The sequence below is a fragment of the Trematomus bernacchii genome, unplaced genomic scaffold, assembly GCF_902827165.1.
Source record: "Trematomus bernacchii unplaced genomic scaffold, fTreBer1.1, whole genome shotgun sequence".
Lineage (NCBI taxonomy): Eukaryota > Metazoa > Chordata > Actinopteri > Perciformes > Nototheniidae > Trematomus > Trematomus bernacchii.
The window spans coordinates 22,375,995-22,390,653 of record NW_022988043.1 but is presented as its reverse complement, the minus strand read 5'-3'; the positions used below and the strand labels follow the sequence as shown (position 1 = coordinate 22,390,653).

Here is a 14,659-nt window from a genome sequence, read left to right as displayed (position 1 = left end):
GAATGTGGCCTATCAGCTCTTGTTCTTTACCCACATGTTGGTTACACCCCTCCTCCTCAGTGTGGATCTGAAGGGGAGGAGCCAGGAAATACAGAGTGGAGCTGGCTGTGTCTGAGAGCAGGAAGGAGAGGGAGGGCTTATCAAACTCTGAGGCCCAATCCCAAACCACTCCCTCGACCCTATACCCCTCCGTGGCGGAGTGAACTCCGTCTGTAGCCACACTCGCAGCTCAACGAGGCTCCCTCCTGTCAGATGACTCCTCCTGTGGCAAGCTTTGGGACGGCCTCCCCTCTCTCCGGCAGAAACAGGAAATGCCGTAACTGTATGTAACAACGGTTTCAAATCAGCATCTCTTAGACAAAAAAATGTAAATTAAGAACTCAAATAAAACTCCAAACATCTTTCATTGTGTTACTTTTTTGTAAAGCTCTTTTAGTTTTAAACCTGATGTTTATAAGCTTCTTAGTTTTTGCAACAGTCTGTAAATATACACAACTTTATAATAAAATGCACACATTTACCTTTTTCTAGACCAGCGGTTTTCAAAGTGTGAGGCGCGCCTCCCTGGGGGGGCGCCAGAGAGCTTCAGGGGAGGCGCAGCATGAGAAAAAAATAACGAGAACAAGATGAGTAAAGTGTCACTTGCACCCTTTTGGCTGTCTGTGGAGACCGAGTTCCCCCACCTCGCCAAAAAGGTTGTAAAAGTGCTCATTCCCTTCACCTCCACCTACCTGTGTGAGTGCGGGTTTTCCGCATTGACTTTGATCAAAAGCAAGTACCGGTCAAGGCTGCAGCCAGAGGATGATCTGCGTTTATTCCTGTCTACATTGCATCCCCGCCAGAGTCCTGCACGGGTCTGATTTTCAAGACCCGCTCACGCCCCGCACCTGCAACGAGCAATACCGAACCCGCCCCACCACCCGCACATATTGCCAATTAGTTCCGCAAACCGACCCGACCCGTCGGCACAAGATCAGCAAACCGACCCGAACCCGCATATCCTAGGAGCACTGAAAACATGCAATTATTAACACACGCAGTTGCGTATTTGGCTCAAAAAGCGTGGGATGTTGGTTATTTTCTCCATCCAGGATGACACCAAAAGCCTCCTAGATGTTGGATTTCGCTCTTGAAGTGTTATTTACAATGCTGTATTCTCCGCTAGAGCTTCACCTCAGCCATTTCGAATGTGGCGCGCTCAGCAGCAGATTGATGTGGTGCAGAGGTTATGATTATGCGCGGTCCCGCGGGGAGAGGTCTGAGGAATCTTACCACCCGCGAATCACTTTTTTTGCGGGTCATCCGTCGGGTACCGACCCAATGCAGGACTCTGATCCCCGCAGGACTCTGATCCCCGCATCATCCACCTGTGCGCATCAAAGACGCAGACTCATTGTTCCCAGCACTAAAGTATGGGTGAGTGTAATAAGGAGGCAAAGTTGATGTTCAGTGTGTTGCCGGGAGCATATAAGGATTCATCCACGATGTTGAAAATGTAAAAAATGTTTAAAACAAATATTTAAAACAAAAAGATAAAAAGGTTTTAAAAAGTTATTTTTTAATGTTTTTAGGAGGTGATGCTACTCAGCCAATCAAATCGGTGCTGTCAGTGAGTCAGCACGATAGATATAGGCCCCGGCTCCACGAGGACAAATACGGCAAAACGCATCGGAGTAACGCAAATGCAACCGCAAAAAACCTTCCGTCCCCACGCAATATACACCGGATTGTGTCAAGCTCCACGAGACGGCTCCGTTTACATCCAAACGCTGGAAAAGCTGCAGTACATATGCCGAACCTGTACGTGGCGCTGTAACTTCCTCCACAAAAGCAGCAACTTCCTCCACAAAAGCAGCGAAGAAGAATGGTTGTCATGGCTGCACTTCTGTGTATTCTCCGCGGTGGGGGCCGACAGAACCGGGCAGAGTTTTTCGCCGGTCAGCGTGTGTTAAAGTTTAAATCTTCCGGACAAAATTATAAAAGTGACGGTCAAAGGTCTTCATTGTTATTTATTGAGCTTTAAAACAAATGAATAACGACGATATAATGATATATAATCATCAAATACATCTCTTTTTCCTCTCTTCTGACAGCGTCAGTGTCTGTCTCATGCAGCAGCTGATCCTGTAATGAGTGACCCGACAGTAAAAATGAACATATTTATAACTAGTTTAGGTAGTTTGAGAGGTAATTAAAATAGCTAAGGGTGATGATCTGACTTGAAGTGTGTGTTTTGCTCCCGCTGCATCACAGCGGCAGGAGCTGCGTGTCTCCGTCCTGTCAGATTAGACTTCACTCGCGTTTATGTCCATATCGAGATAAAGATAAATAATCTGAATTCAAGGAGGAGCTCCTGTAGATGTTGCACAAAGAACTGTAGCATGGTCAGTAGCGACTGGAGCACGATAGCAACCCCGCGGGGGAGAGGCAGGGAGAGGCGGGGCTATGAAAACGAATGACCGTATAAGCGACTCCACGGCCCCGTTGGACCCCCCAGAGCGCTCAGTTCCCAGATCTATCCACCTTTGGACCCGTTGTCGTTTGCGGGGTCTGTTTCTACGTTTCCCTTACGGCGTCGTGGAGCTTAGAGGGCTATACGCATGAGAAATATGCGGATTCAACCAGTTTCCGTCCTCGTGGAGCCGGGGCCAAACACACAGAGACGAGACAAGAAGAGAGAAACAGTTGGAGTAACTTCAAATGGCGTGCTCAAAAAAGAGAAAGGTAGACAGCGAAAACAGAGCATTTAATGACATTTGCTCTTACTGGACCTCTTTGAAATGCAATTGAATAACCCTGCATTATAGCAACAACAACAATAATAATAATAATAATAATAATAATAATAGCAATAATAATTGGGAGGGGGGGCGCGGCTGTTCTCATGTTCTCTGAGGGGAGGCTCACCTTCCCAGACTTTGAAAACCCCTGTTCTAGACTAAACACAGGTATGATCCTAAGTTAAAAAAATATGAGGTTATCATGAGGTTGTTAACATCGCAGTTTATCAGTGGATGTTTGCTGGAACTACTTGTAAACAGCGTGTTTCCTGACGGACACACACAGCGTGACTCCGGTCAGGTAGAGACCAGTCTCAAGTCAGCACCGATGCAGACTCGCTGTTTGAGGGCTTGATAGCCCACTCCCCCTCCACACCTCTCCACACTCGTTGGTTTGGAACAGCACTTAGGCCCCGGCTCCACGAGGACGGAAAACTGGTTGAATCCGCATATTTCTCATGCGTATAGCCCTCTAAGCTCCACGACGCCGTAAGGGAAACGTAGAAACAGACCCCGCAAACGACAACGGGTCCAAAGGTGGATAGATCTGGGAACTGAGCGCTCTGGGGGGTCCAACGGGGCCGTGGAGTCGCCTATACGGTCATTCGTTTTCATAGCCCCGCCTCTCCCTGCCTCTCCCCCGCGGGGTTGCTATCGTGCTCCAGTCGCTACTGACCATGCTACAGTTCTTTGTGCAACATCTACAGGAGCTCCTCCTTGAATTCAGATTATTTATCTTTATCTCAATATGGACATAAACGCGAGTGAAGTCTAATCTGACAGGACGGAGACACGCAGCTCCTGCCGCTGTGATGCAGCGGGAGCAAAACACACACTTCAAGTCAGATCATCACCCTTAGCTATTTTAATTACCTCTCAAACTACCTAAACTAGTTATAAATATGTTCATTTTTACTGTCGGGTCACTCATTACAGGATCAGCTGCTGCATGAGACAGACACTGACGCTGTCAGAAGAGAGGAAAAAGAGATGTATTTGATGATTATATATCATTATATCGTCGTTATTCATTTGTTTTAAAGCTCAATAAATAACAATGAAGACCTTTGACCGGCACTTTTATAATTTTGTCCGGAAGATTTAAACTTTAACACACGCTGACCGGCGAAAAACTCTGCCCGGTTCTGTCGGCCCCCACCGCGGAGAATACACAGAAGTGCAGCCATGACAACCATTCTTCTTCGCTGCTTTTGTGGAGGAAGTTGCTGCTTTTGTGGAGGAAGTTACAGCGCCACGTACAGGTTCGGCATATGTACTGCAGCTTTTCCAGCGTTTGGATGTAAACGGAGCCGTCTCGTGGAGCTTGACACAATCCGGTGTATATTGCGTGGGGACGGAAGGTTTTTTGCGGTTGCATTTGCGTTACTCCGATGCGTTTTGCCGTATTTGTCCTCGTGGAGCCGGGGCCTTAATGTGGCGGACCCTCCGCGCGAACGCGCAAACGGAGGGGTAGTGTGTAGGGGTAGGGTGTAGGGCGTGGTTTGGGATTGGGCCTCAGTCACTCCAGGAGGACGAGCAGCGCTCAGACTCTGACCTACACAGAGCCTCGGTTACAACCTGCTCTTCATTTGAAAAGAGCTTTTAGTTGTAAAATAAGTTGGTAAACTTACAAAATCTGAAGGGGGTTGAATACTTGTTTCCTCCATGTAAATGTATAGCCTCAATGTCCTGAGACAGCTGATTGAGTTAATAGTTGGATCTACAGTAAGTCGTTTTTACTGTAAGTACTTGTTGTAGTGGTAGAAGTACTATTGTGTGTGTGTGTGTGTGTGTGTGTGTGTGTGTGTGTGTGTGTGTGTGTGTGTGTGTGTGTGGGGGGGGGGCTTTTATCTAGAAATCCTTATCCTGTGCGTTCACACTAGCTATGAACCTGAAACTACACGTCCTCTTTAACTGACACCAAAATGATGATTTGAGGTTGAAACCTTCTTTTAAATCTTTTCTTTTTACCCTCCAACAGATGTGTCTCAATGGAGAAGAAGAAACCTCAGATTCCTGAGAGTCCATGGAGGTGAGTTCCTCCGAGGAGACGTCCCCCGCTGTGTCCCCTTCCCAGGACCCCCCCCTCCCCCCCACAGGACCCCATCACAGAGACACCTACCTAACGTGATCCAGGAGACTGAACCTCCTTCTTCACTCCCTTCCTCCCCTCCTCATCTCCTTCCCTCCTCTCCTCTCAGAGGACCCTCAGACCTCCACAGACCCCCTCCCTCTCCTCCCTGAAGACCCAGCAAACATAGCTCTGTTTGTGGACGTTCCTCCGAGCGCTGACCCCCTGAACGTCCTTCCACATGTGGACCCCTCTACCTCTTTCCTGACCCTTTCTCCACAGCAGCCCCCACCCTAAAGGTCCCTCTAAGCACCGCTCTGGGTCCCTGTTTGCGTCACGTTCCAGTTCTACACCCCAGAACCAGAACCAGAACCCAGAGGAGACTGCAAGTGATCCAAAGAGACTAAGTGAAGTGTTTTGTCCGTGCTGCTCTCTGACAGAGGATCTGTGAGGGTCTGAACGTATCTCTGATTTTAAATAAAATACATCATTGCGGTCTGGTTATTTTGTACTTTATAACTCTATCATCTTTATTTTCCATTTCATTGTATTTTTGAATGACTTTTTTTATTGTTTTTAATCTATTTTATTTTCACATTTTTATCAATTGCTCGTCAAACCCTTTGAAGTGTATCAGGAACTCTAAAAGGTTATCATTGTTTTAAATGTGATAATTGGTCATCATTTTATCGTTATTTTTACTTTACTTCCTTTATTTACCTATTATTAAGATTGAATCATTTATTGAATCATAATTTTTAATTCACTGTATTTTCACTTAAATGTAGTTTATTATGACTTTTATTCATTTTATTTTCAACATTTTACCACTTTGTAACATCCTCATGTTTGCCAATTGGTCGTCAAACACAGATTAATAAAGTTTTTTGTTATATCATCAGTTTTATTTTCTATTTCCCAATAATTGTCGTTGATTATTATCCAATCCAATCCACTTTATTTCTATAGCACATTTAAGAAAGTGCCGTACATCAACAACTATATAAAAACATAGCATGAATACATAAAGAACAGACAGGACATGAAACAAATGTAAAACAGGAGACAATGAAACCAGACCAGAAGCCACAGACTGAAAACTCTCCTACATGACGTACAAACAATACAAAACACTAGTAAGATAAAAACCAACATTTAAAAGCACAAGTTTCACCTGGTCTGTAAATGCCACGGAAAATAAGTGGGTTTTTAAATGAGATTTAAAAACAGGCAGAGTTGGAGCAAGTCTAACCTGGAGAGGCAACTCGTTCCATACGTTTGGAGCTGCAACAGCAAAGGCTCTGTCTCCTCGCTGCTCTAACCTCCATTTAGGGACGACCAGAAGGAGTCTGTCAGCAGACCTCAGTGACCGTGTGGGTGTGTATGGTTTTAAAAGATCTGCCAGGTATGGTGGGGCTAAACCGTTTAGGGCTTTGTATGCAAACAATAACATTTTAAATTGTATTCTAAAACTGACTGGTAGCCAATGTAAAGAGGCGAGTACAGGCGTAATATGTTCACGCCTACTTGTCCTTGTAAGGAGGCGCGCAGCAGCATTCTGGACCAGCTGTAGGCGGGACAGGGAAGCCTGGCTTACTCCAATGTACAGAGCGTTGCAGTAATCCAGTTTAGTGGATATAAAACAATGTATTACTCTCTCAAAGTCATTCAAAGAAAGGAAATGCTAAAATTCTTTATGACTTGTTTTATTTTTCACCACTTTTAACATCCTCATTGTTGTTGTTTGCCAAACACAAGTCTAAATATCCGACTCCACTTGGCTTCACATTTATTACGTTTCCTTAAATCTGTGTTTTATTCGTTATAAATGGTGCTAATGATGGAGCTATATGAGCGTCTGAAAACGTAATCTGATGAAATGTCAGTATCTTTGTCAATAAATCGTTCCGAGGACAACACAGTAGTAAAACAAGATCTTCGTAAAATTCTGTATTTTATTGGGTATTTGTATTAATTAACACAAGTTAATGATTAATTAAGGAAAAAGGCAAGACTGGGAACATATCTCCATAGCAACAAGACATTTTCTCTGCTGGTTTGAGAGATTTAGCACATTGAAACGCCCGATCAGTGATTCCTTTTTAATCTGGAAGGTAAGAATTCTGTTCTTTTCTATGAAGTCTGAGCGCTTTGATTACAGCGAGGTGTCTGAGGGCTGGGTAAGATATTTACACTATGTAACACTTGCACTTCTATTGGCTCATGCTCCAACACATTTGTACGTGATAGGTGTTGGAGTAGAATACCTCTGCTACGCGCCGTTCGTTGGATGAGGCTGGATCTCTATTAAATTAAGAAAGGAATTGAAAACACCGGAATCAAAGTTATAACAAATTATCTGAGTTTACTTCTAGTAGGAAACCAAACACATATACAAGTTATACAGAGTACTCCGGGTACTCCGGGCTTTTAGATTTGTGATGCGATTCGGATAAATGCATCGGGATCAAACCAACTCATCAAACCAAAAAGAAATTGGACTTCAGGTCTGTGATGCGATTCGGACACAGATATCGGGATCAAACCAACTCACCAAACCCAAAAGCATTTTTACACACACAAACATCAGTATTTCTATCTGTCCTTGGGGCGGAGATTTGTCGATTCTTCCTTCCCACTTTTCTCCCAAGCGAATTAGAGAGCCCCTGGGGAGGAGCTGTTTAAACTGACCACCTCCCCCAAGTGCCCTGACTGGCTGGATTCGCTTCTGGCCGAGGTCAATCAGAGTTTTCGAACAGAGTGAGATCCCCAACCACACTAGGTCAAAAGTCAATGTTTATCTTTACCTTATCTTACTCTACATTCCTTCCCAGGGGATATTTTCACCTAAACCATTCTCCCACAGACATTTAAACTTTTCCTCACCTATTTAACGATGTGTCTTTAACGACTTGAAAACAACATCTGTTCTTAGGGATGATAAGAAGCAATGTAATGTTGTCTTTAACGACCTTAATGACGACATCTGCTTTTAGGGGTGAGCCCAGGCCAGGTTGGTGTATGAAACACAGAATCTCTGAGTCAGTGAGTTTGAAAGTGAGAATAACATTCCTATTCTATATATAATTACCCAAACCGTTGTGATTACATAAAACAGTTCAAACAATACATGTTTACTTCAATACAGTGTAGAATCATATCTTCTTACTTCATAGGTTAAGGGGCGGGACATCTCTAAGTGGTTGACCAATCACAACAGAGCCTAACCTGCCTGAACGCCTCTATTGGACTCCTGACATTCTAGTTATCTTTTAACGCTGTCAGCTATATTTGTCTATCTGTAATGGCGCGTTTCCATTACAGCGCGGAGCACTGTTTAAGAGGGCTGTGACGTCAGCGGCCCGTTTTTGGTTGCGTTTCCACTTGGCCTAGTACCGGCCGGCGGGTCCTAATTCACAGTTTTTCTGGCCTCATAAAATCGTGGGTCTCGGGCCAGAGACAACGAGGCTGAGTCGGGCTGAGTATGCTAAACTAGAGAGAGAATCGCTGGCAAGGGGGCTACAACTACAACAAGATGGACATATTTGACCGTGATTTAATTGTAATACACGTTTCAAAATGATGCCGAAGTAACAACATACTGATACCGGTTAGTAAAAACCATGAATTAATGCTTTGACAAGTCTGCAGACAGACGGCAGGCGAAAAACCTTTTAAAATGCGTGTTTTCTAAATGGAGATCGGCTAAGCTAACGCAGTATATGCTCCGACCGTCCACACTCACAACAACGGCCTATACAGACATAAATAAAGCAGCGACTGTATTCGCCATGACACAGACAGTCTGTGGTTTGTACTTGTTTAACTTTTGTCTAGTTTCTGAACAGATATGAGGAGCTGTGAGCTCTGAGTGCTAACAGCTAACGGCTGTGTTGTTTTTCTGGGGTTCTCATTGAAGATGACGTCACGGCTCCGCCTACACTGCGTTACTATAGATACTACCCGAGTTCCTAAACTGTAATGGGATGCGCCATAAAGTGAGCCAGTCCTAACGAGGCCTAGCCATACCGAGCGAGGCCGAGCGAGGCCGTGTAGTGGAAAAGCGCCATTAGTAACGTGTTTTGTGAAACATGTCACAGAGCACAAGATACAACTAGAAAATGCATTTCCTGCTGAAAATGCGTGCAAATGCTGAGCTGCGTACATTTGTTGCTGAATTTATAGCTGAAAATGCAGAAAAAGCTGAATATTGTAATCGTTGAATGGTGACTGTAGCTGCTTTTAGCTACAAACTGCTGAACTTAGCGTAAAAATGCAGAAAAGTGAAATGATTTGAATCAAAATGGTTAAAGCTCAAATGCATTGCACTGACTGTTGAAAGCTTGAAAGTGAAATGTTAAACTGGAAGAGTAGGACAAATAGTGATGAAGCTTAATATTTAAAAGAAAAGTTGAAAAGGTATAAACAACTACAGTAAATTTGTATTTGCCATGCGTAAAAATATGTTTTAGTGAGGGAGGGGTCAGACTGAGTGAGGATGAACACTGTGCTTTGTTTCAGGAGGAAAACTCAGTTATAGGTTGCTGTCGAATAGTCCAAAAATCATTAACCTCTGTGTGAAACGTCATGGGGTTAAGGGATAGTGGATAGGAGAATTCAAAAGGACTTAGGAGAAGAGACTGCGGTGCTTTGAGAATCCGCCTCACAAACTCATTAAGATCAACAGCTTTAGTGCGTTTTGATTCAATGCTGAGTACAGCCAAACTTGACAGTCTCTTCTCTGTCATTGTAGACCGCAAATACCTCATCCCTTCCGTACTTGGGTCAGAATGCTTCTCGTTTTGCGCCGTCCCGTTCAAATGAAATCGCCGCCAATCACATTTCCACGCTCGCGCCAGGGCCGGGGGAGGGGTTACAAGACTCGCGTTTTGTGCTGCATTCACTTGCACTCGGACATTAGAGACTTTCTCTCATAAATGTCCGATGAGCTACAACTTTTCTTTCAAAACAAAGATGCCAACTGAGGTGGCAGCTGGGGTGGCAAGGCTATTTTTTAGGGTGGCAGTTGCCACCCCATGCCACCCCGGTAGATCCGCCCCTGCTCATACCCCTCTGTTTCAGCCCTGTTAGAGCTGTGCTGATTCTGGGTCCGTAGCTTTACAACAAAAAAAAAGAGGAGAGCTCATGCAGGATGATTTTACCCAGATTCTCAGCTAAACGCTGTTGTGATTAAACGCCATATTATGTTCCAAACCACATCAAGGATTATTTCTGAAACAGTATGGAGCTCAAATGCTTTTTCTCTTGCGGGTTTACCACAAGGTGAGTTCCTTTTTTTATTTCCTGCTTCTTTACACATACTCTCTCCAGTACAGCTTAGCTCTGAGTGTTAGCGATGCTTGCTAATGTAAACAAAGAAGACCATATTACGTCCAAAACACGTTGCGCATTGTTTCTGATAGCAATGTTTCTGATAGCAACGTTTCTGATAGTGCCGTGGGTGCAAATTTTCCGTTGTACCCCCATTTTTAGAGATTTGGGTACGGAGGAAAAGAGAGAGGGTTTTATTTTCTGACACTTTATGAGTTCCCTTACACACCGGGGACACATATATTTGTATAAAATACATTTATTTGGCTGCTTGAGTGACTTTACAGATTCAGATTATTATAGCTAATATAAAATATAAAGTAACTAATACAGGCATATTGACATGTAATTATAGGGTTAGATATCCAGCAGAACTATGTCAAGTAATTAAAATGAGCTCCACCTTTCCCAGCTCTAACAAACACATGAATGCATCAACACTCACAATCAAGTGATGTAGTATAATTCAGAAATGGGATATTGTGCAGTATTTTGAAGTCAATACTAATGTACTTTTACTAAAGTACAATTTTGAATGCAGGACTTTTACCTGTAGCAGATCTGAGTACTGTTTGTACCACTGCCCTGGCCCTGACGACCGCGGCTTTCACACCAGCGCTTTTACCTTTCTAGCTCCTAGCTAGAGCTTTTCTGGTTCAGCTCCGGTTTCCCTTTTCAGCTCCCGCTCTGTTCACACCGCCCAGCTGCCGCTGCTGCGTCATGACGTCACCGTTTACATCGCTGATTTGCTCCCCAACGGCGCTCACAACAACAACAACGGGGGACTGCGTCGGGTCGATGATCGTGTTGCTTTTAATCATACGAAGCCAGATTAAATTAAATAACGACTTCTCCAACCTTATACTTTTCTCCAGAGTGCCGTGGTTCATTGTTTATTAATGTGTTTCAGCGGCATTTACCGACCGCTGCAGTGCTGGCTGCTCTTCCACGGGAGTTTATTCTCCCGTTAGCTCCGGGTTAGCTCACACGGCTCTAAAGTATTCACTGTCTGACTGTCACACAAGCAGCTGATACATATCCCCAGTTCCCCTTAAGTGAATGTGTGTCAGTCTGAATTGACGCTGTTTGGCATCACAACGCTGTTATGAAAGTTTCTCTGGTATAACATGGGTGATGTTAGCATAGCAACCGAAGCTAAACTGACTACTTGCTAAGCCGTTTTCTACAGGCACATTTTACCGGCGTATTTCATTATGATTCTACTTGTGATAGTCGGACATGACAACCTGTGCAGCCCATGTATTGATTCCATCCGATAGCTGCTATAATAACAAACAAAACGTCTGCCTGCTCTCCACAATGATCAATAACAGCGAACGGATGGTCAAAGTAAGGTACAAATAAACAGAATCACACGAAGCCTGGTTAGTGTTGCCTGACTTTATAAAGTGTGGGTTTTTTTATAAGTGTGTTGTTGCCTTCTAGTCACTTTGCTCAGCGCTACTGCTTGTAGGCAGGCATGACGAGACTCTTCAGTCGACCCATGTTCAGGGGAGGTGGGTTTAGTTTCCTGCACGCCTCGACGTAAGAGAGACGTAAGCGACGCCGCCTCTAGCTCCGAAGCTCTTGCCTCTAGACCGTCAATTTTATTTTTGGAGTGAACCGCATTCCGGAGCTAAGAGGCGGCGCCGCTGCGGTGTGAACAGGAAAAAAACTGTACTTTTCAGGCTCCAGCTCCGAGCCGGAGCTGAAAAAGTGCCGGTGTGAAAGGGGCAGTGACATAGCCTATTTGATGGATATTTATTATTATAATCAATGCATGAAAACAATGCAATAAACTGCACAGTTCACTTAGCTGTTTAATACATCTACAAAACACAAAGGCTTAGTCTATATTGTTTTGTCTGTGTGGAGATGACAGATACATGAATATGAAATGTAGAGTATTAGATTGTGACACCGTCAGTCAGAGAGCTGGAGAGGAGGGACAGAGAGCCTCAGGGCAGGTTCACAGTGTGATCTTTCTGGTTCATGAAAGTGATGAATGGTGCGTTCACGGTCCATCCGTGACAGGTGCAGCCCTCCCCTTGTTACGCTCTGCGCCTCAGCCCTTCTGATCCTGACCCAGGAGTCACAACAACAGCAAACTGCTGGTGTAAGAAACTAAATTAAATTTCATCCAGGTGATCCATATTGATTACCTTGTCACTGAGAAATAAGAAAACACTGATTTGAGTTTCCGTGGAAAGTTATGTGTACATTAAAGGTCTCCTACTATTTGTAGGCATATATTATAGGCAGTGGCGTTTTTATATGTACAAAAGTGGTGGGGCACAAAAAACTTAGATGTCTATATATAAGCTTCTGCAGTGACGTGCAGTGAGGTTCATGGCTGGTGAGGCACTGGCACTGACTCTTCAGGTTTACAAATATTATATTTTGACCTAAACCAAAATATAATATTATTTTCAAAAGCTTTTTTTGTCTGATGCTTCGATTAATTTTAAACAGACAGTTCAACAAAAGGATACCCAAAAAATGTAATTTGATCATTTAAATATTGAATTGTTCTCTCTAAGTAAGATCCCATTTTCAAAAAATTGCGGTCTTACCTTGACTTGAAGATGAAGTCCATTTGCCTATCCTTCTGGACAAAAAATTCTATAACTTTTTTGTAAAAGTCCTCCTTATCATCTTGTAGTTTCAAAAGTCTATCATAAATTTAATCGATAGATTTATGATTCGAAAATGATAAAAGTAGGGTAGACATGTGGATATTATCCGGCTGAACAAAACGTGCATTTATCTAACAGGTACGTTTCCCACAGATCTTATTTCAAGCTATTTTCTAAAATCCTATAGAGAAACCTCATTGCTTTTTTGCAGCTTACTTCCTGGTTTTAGGACGCGTCACTGCAGCTCTCGTCTCCTCTTATTATACATCCATGCTCTTCACACACCACACTTTTCGCGGCACACGTACTTACAGCCAATCAGCTCTGAATGATGTGAGATGACGTATGGTGGGGATGGCAGCTCTGTGCCCCTATGGTGTTTTTTTTTTTGCCACACACATTACATTGAAAAATACTCTGAGCATGCGCAGTGTAGTTTTTACAGTCACCGTTCACTTTGACAGTGAAAGGGTGGGGCATGATCAGGTTTTGTCCCACATGGCTCAAAACGGCACTGTAGACACTAATTAGAAGAACACAGACTAAAACAGCAATGCACAGACGAATCAGATGATTAAACATGACCTTAAAATATATTTTATATATTTTTTTATTTCTTTTTTTGCATCTCTTTCCATTTTTTGTAATCATTATGTGTAATACTTTCTGCTGACACTAGGTGGGGCTGTGCCCCACCTACCCCTAATGACCAGTCGCCACTGATTATAGGTCTTAGTGATGGGAATTATGGCTCTTTGAAGGGAGCCGGATCTTATGGCTCCGTTCCTTTCAAAGAGCCGTTCAAAAGAGCCGTTTTTTTAAAAGGGGGCGGGGTTACTAGGTTTATCTGCGAAATAATCACCAGGATAATGATTGACTGTATTGTGGGCCCTAATGTCAATAATCTGCATTGTAAACATGACACAAGGTGGCGCCATATCCATGTCATTCATGTCAGTGAATGTACTACTTTGAATTTACCCTCTGTATGCAGTGGCGACTGGTCATTAGGGGCAGGTGGGGCACAGCCCCACCTAGTGTCAGCAGAAAGTATTACAAATAATGATTACAAAAATGCAAAAAAAAAAATAAAAAAATATATAAAATATATTTTAAGATCATGTTTAATCATCTGATTCGTCTGTACATTGCTGTTTTAGTCTGTGTTCTTCTAATTAGTGTGTCTACAGTCACAGTGTGTGCCTATTGAGCTGTTTAGAGCCATGTGGGACAAAACCTGATTATGCCCCTTCCTCTCGCTGTGAAGTCAACGGTGACTGTAAAAACTACACTGCGCATGCTCAGAGTATTTTGTAATGTAATGTGTGTGTCAAAAAAATAATGACCAGAGGGGCACGGAGCTACCATCCCCACCATACGTCATCTCAAATCATTCAGAGCTGATTGGCTGTAAGTACGTGTGCCGCGAAAAGTGTGCTGTGTGAAGAGGAGACGAGAGAGCTGCAGTGGCGCGTCCTAAAACCAGGAAGTAAGCACAAAAAAGCAATGAGATTTCTCCAGAGGATTTTAGAAAATAGCTCGAAATAAGATCTGTGGGAAACGTACCTGTTAGATAAATGCACGTTTTGTTCAGCCGGATAACATCCACATGTCTACCCTACTTTTATAATTTTTTTATCATAAATCTATGGATTAGATTTATGATAGACTTTTGAAACTACAAGAAGATAAGGAGGACTTTTACAAAAAAGTAATAGAAATGTTTGTCCAGAAGGATAGGCAAATGGACTTCATCTTCAAGTCAAGGTAAGACCGCCATTTTATTGAAAATGGGATCTTACTAAGAGAGAACAATTCAATATTTAAATGATAAAATTACA

The 14,659-nt window shown here is 43.3% G+C and overlaps 1 non-coding gene across 1 annotated transcript; it reads left to right on the top strand.

Moving 5' to 3' along the window:
* Positions 1–12,161: 12,161 nt before the first annotated feature.
* On the top strand, positions 12,162–12,262 carry LOC117473261. The gene has a single exon (XR_004555009.1). It is a non-coding gene; the product is annotated as a small nucleolar RNA U13 (small nucleolar RNA).
* The last annotated feature ends 2,397 nt before the right edge of the window (positions 12,263–14,659 follow it).